The 5,000-nt window shown below is 37.0% G+C and overlaps 1 protein-coding gene across 12 annotated transcripts in view; it reads right to left on the bottom strand.

Annotated features, from left to right (window-relative positions):
- Positions 1-5,000, bottom strand: part of LOC138012914 (uncharacterized) — a 32,987-nt gene that overhangs the window by 24,732 nt on the left and 3,255 nt on the right. For all 12 annotated transcript variants that reach the window (XR_011125106.1, XR_011125100.1, XR_011125103.1 and 9 more), the window contains one exon: positions 1-5,000. This exon is cut by the window's left edge; it is cut by the window's right edge. The gene's annotated coding sequence lies outside the window, so the exon portion shown is untranslated.

Raw genomic sequence — 5,000 nt, 5'->3', positions numbered from 1 at the left:
GCAATTCCTTTAGGCTTTATATCTGGTAATAGTGATAACAGTTGGTGAGAGCTTTGATGGAGGTTATAGCCATCCTACAGGCCTCCCCCTATTGCTGCGTGTTTTGTTTCTTTTGTTTCTTTCCTGTTTCTTTGAGATTTGGTTGAGTTATCCTTGTATAAAAATGGTTGAATTTCACTATCCTGGCTTTTTCTTCAATATGTTGTTTGGGTCAAAAAAGGTCTGTTGCATCTATTTTAGTCCTAGATGTAACTGGAAAAGCACATTCTTTTGTCTTTGCACCATATACAACGGTCTTTCACTTGAGAAAACAGGTAAATTCCAAATTTAACATAACAAATGATTTATACTGGCTGTCAACTGGTGGCAAACCTTTACATGACTTTGCGGCATTGAAAGAACTAACAGGGATTGTTATTATGAATGGCTGTTTGACTGGAGGTGCAAAGTGTGTCTTAAAGGTTGCAAAAATGATGCAAGCAATCGTAAAATTTGACTGCCCAATCGCAAGGTATGAAATTGAATGTAGCCCTCAAGGCCTTTATGGAGATAAGGAAATTCTCTAGGATCTAAGGGTATGCAATAAACATTACACCAGCGTAATATCCAAAGGGAACAGGCCTGCAAAGGGAAAAACTTCTACAACTCTGGAAGTGATGCCCAGCATGGAATTATTAAGGTCAATCCCTTGCTGCATTGTGAAATGTTCACAATGTGGAAATCAAGTCTGCCTTAATTCCAGTGATGTTCCCTGCAAGACACAACACCAATGTATTCAACAGTGTGTTTGCAGTAGCATGCACCTTTCTAGATGAGCAAAATGAACGAAACTTAAGCTGATTTTCACAATGACCTTTATTGTACTATAGATTCAATTAATGATGAATCTAAAGCAACCAGCTACATATATGTATGTCATGCGGTAAAACAAGTGTTCAAACAAGGTTGAAAACGTCTTCTAACAACTCGGTATACAAAACAATCTGAGATTTGCCTGTTTGCGTGAAACCGGGGGCAGAAAGGAAAAAAAAAAAGAAAAGAGAAGACGGCCGGCTGTTGCGTCAATACAAACTTACCCTTTGCTTAAACCCTCTGGATCTCTTATGATTTTAGTATCTCTAACAACTCCGTATCTGCTAAAAAAGTATTTTAATTTTTCCTTTGTTGTCTGCAAGCGTTAATTTAACCAAAGTAAATATATTGGAAATACAAAAGCAATACGTTTAGCATGCGTGATTAATTCTTGCATGGTCATTCCAAACAAACCGAACTCATCAATATCGTGTCCATTTGAAGTTGATTCAATTTAATCAACGCGAAAAGTACTTTTCACTTACATTAAAAGCAATTCCCCCTACAAAGATCTGGTAGGGAATCTTAAAAAAGCTCTCTGTGGGTAAGGCACTGTCAGATGATAGATACGCCTGAAATGAAGATAAAAACCAATGAAGCACAAAACTGTGGTCGCGGAAGAGTCAGTCGACAGTTGCGTTTAGCGATTGATGCATCCAACAAGGGAAATTCCTCTGAAGAGTCTGTGTGCGTTGTTGTTGTACTGTGCGGTCTTTTCAAAAATATTATATCTTTTTAACCCTTTCACTCCCAAGAGTGACACTTATAGATTTTACTCTGTCTAACGCCAGACGATATTACTCTGTCTAACGCCAGACAATTTTACTCATCAATGGGGAACCCCACAGGAGTGAAAGGGATTTAATAGCGTACCTTTGGAAAGTAGCGGTAATTGGTTTTGGTGTATTTAATATTATAAAGCCATAAAAAAGAAAAAAAACAAAAAATATATATTTAAAGAAAAAAAGTAACAACGATATTATTCCTTTAAACTGTAGTAATATAACTCTGGTGTTAAAAATTACTTATTTACCACAACATAAAGAAACACATTATGAATACCAATATGGTATTGCTTTTAAATTTGGTCCCAGCAATCTTGCTGTATGATTTAGTATTTCGGAAGATCGCTTGTTTTTTTCCCAGAAAAATGCCATGCCATTTATGCATGTTATAACGGCCGGCAGCCATTTTAGAAGCCTTTCCAAACATTGCATGACTGCCTCATAGACTTTACATTCTCCTACAACCCACCAAGTTATGCTTTAGAAAAAAATCACACCAATGGAGTTGGGCAGGGGTGCATTCAAATTAGGTGTGCTTCAATGGGTATTATTACTTATGTTTGTGTTTACAGTAGCTTAAAATGAGAAATAGTACCCCCACACAAGCCTGTCCACTTTATTTTGATCAATTTTGACTTTTAGTCGTGTTGTACTTAAATTTATCATCCTCTTGAACTGGCAAGCTACATTGTATGTGCAAAACCTTTTCAAAGCAAATTTTGAAGCACAGCAAAACACTAAATTATTCAATGGTGATAATTTTGTTTCCTGCTGCTGTTATTTTAAAATTGGTTTTGCATCTGCTTGAACCCTTTTATAAGACTTGCTTAAATTTGAAGCCACAATCCAAATTCTCCCTCGTGCAATATCTAAGGCTTTTCTTTCCACTGTTATGGTCACGTGTCTTTTACTTTATTACAGAATCTAGTTAAACCTCTGCACAAATCACACTCTGGTAGAGGGTTATTCTGTTCAATTTACTTAGCAGCTACTACTTTCATCCTTATTATTTCTGGCTTACCCAAGCAATTCCTTTTCGCTTCATATCTGATAATAGTGATAACAGTTGGTGAGAGCTTTGATGGAGGTTAAAGCCATCCTACAGGCCTCCCCCTCTTGCTGCCTATTTTGTTTCTTTCCCATGAGATTTGGTTGAGTTATCCTTGTATAAAAATGGTTGAATTTCACTATCCTGGCTTTTTCTTCAATATGTTGTTTGGGTCAAAAAAGGTCTGTTGCATCTATTTTAGTCCTAGAGGTAACTGGAAAAGCACATTCTTTTGTCTTTGCACCATATACAACGATCTTTCACTTGAGAAAACAAGTAAATTCCAAATTTAACATAACAAGTGATTTAAAACTTAAGCAGCTTCAGAGTTTTAACTTCTTTATTCTGGCATGGAACTTCAGCATTCTGCCATTGCCGGGAGCCAACTCTTTCTAGCTCTCTCAAAAACTGGTGTTTGCATATATGCTCTCTACAAACGTGATCCTAAAGCTCTCGTAACCAAGGCGGAAAAGCTTGTGGTAAATACTTGCGGCACGTGCTTCAGCCTAGCCAAATTCGAGGTATTTAAATTGTATTCAACAGTGTGTTTGCAGTAGCATGCACCTTTCTAGATGAGCAAAACGAATGAAACTTAACCTGATTTTCACAATGACGTTTATTGTACTATAGATTCAATTAATGATGAATCTAAAGCAACCAGCTACATATATGTATGTCATGCGGTAAAACAAGTGTTCAAACAAGGTTGAAAACGTCTTCTAACAACTTGGTGTACAAAACAATCTGAGATTTGCCTTTTTGCGTGAAACCGGGAGCAGAAAGGAATCAAAGTGCCACTGTCGTTACTCGTGGATATGAAAGTTACCGCGATTGTTTAAAATTGGCAGGCTGAAGTTTTCTTTATGCATTAGCATTGATAGTTGGATAATTGTGTAACAGCACGGTGGGCTCTCATATGCAACTAGATACCCAAAATAATGCATGTGAGGTAATCCCCTTTGCTGGAATTTAACCCTCTGAAATAAGTATACGATTTCTCCAATAGGCATAAGATTACTCGTTAACACATCCTCTATAAAGAGCTGTACCATGTGTTCAAAGTTCGTTTTACAGATGACAGGGTAATTTTGAATGAGGTCTGATTTTTGTTGCCAGGTCATATTGTTAATGTCATCAGGTTTAGCAAGTAGGACAGATCCATTCAGTAATATTAACACTTTTTGTGCCAGTTATACATTCCTTCAACAAACCTTGCGAATATTTATCACTATATTTGATACTGCTACACTTAGAAACAGATGATCTGAACCATAACTGATCACAACAAGTGCATTATATTCAGGGCCATGTGTTATCTTATCACAAAAAAGACTGAATCACTTTCGACATGGAATGTCTAATAGAGTCTTGACCTTGACAAATTTCAGTTTGGTTTAGCCTTAAGCTCTGCATAGCTTTCCTTAAATGGTTTTATGCTTTTCTGTTTAGGTCCCTGATATGTTCTGGATTGCTTTTCTTTTCCTATTTCCTTGCTGCTTTAATATTTTCAGATTTGTTTTGGCGTTTTGCATTGTTTTTCTTTTCTCTCATGGAACTCTTCAAGTGATTTTGTCTCTTCCGCTTGATAGATTCTCTCATATAAGCTCTTTTTTGCCACTGCTTTGTAGAAATTATTACTGACACTGACACTCACATCATTTTTGGCCATCGTTAATTAATCGATTATTACCAGGCTCTTAATAATTGTTGACATCGGTAACACCGCTGATTTCATAACCTGAAATACTGTCATTATAATAATCTAACTGAAATGCTGAAACATTTAGATGTCCCGTGTTCACAGTGGTTCCCTGTTGTCCGCTTATATGACTGATAACAGTTACTGGTGCCCACCCCTCAATGGATTCATTTATACGTATAGAAACATTTAATACATCGCAAACTGCTTGCACAATAAGTGCATCACACCATGTATGTTGCTGTGACAACAAATGCACAATTGCTCTGTAATGGCTGGGTCCAATAAATTTTTGACGGTTGTTTCTGATGGATTCAACTCCAGCAGCACGCACATTCATGTGATAGGAAGGATCATTGTATAACTGGTGGGAAACAGAAGAAAAGAAGCATGAACCATCTGAGGTACATTCTAGTGCCTTCAATCCTTTTTGAGCTAATCGAGCCTGCAACAGTACTATGGAAGGATTTCTCAGTATTGTATGTGCTGTAAGTTGTGCTGTAAGTTGTGCTGTATGTGTACTCGTTCCGTGAGCAACAGGGCCTGGGTTCGATTCAATGTCTCCTGATATCAATAGCTTTTCTCTTGATAGACAATAATTCTCATTTTGTTGGTT

The sequence above is a fragment of the Montipora foliosa genome, chromosome 8, assembly GCF_036669935.1.
Source record: "Montipora foliosa isolate CH-2021 chromosome 8, ASM3666993v2, whole genome shotgun sequence".
Classification (NCBI taxonomy): Eukaryota; Metazoa; Cnidaria; class Anthozoa; order Scleractinia; family Acroporidae; genus Montipora; species Montipora foliosa.
The sequence above is the reverse complement of the archived record's forward strand: the minus strand, read 5'-3'. Positions and strand labels throughout refer to the sequence as shown.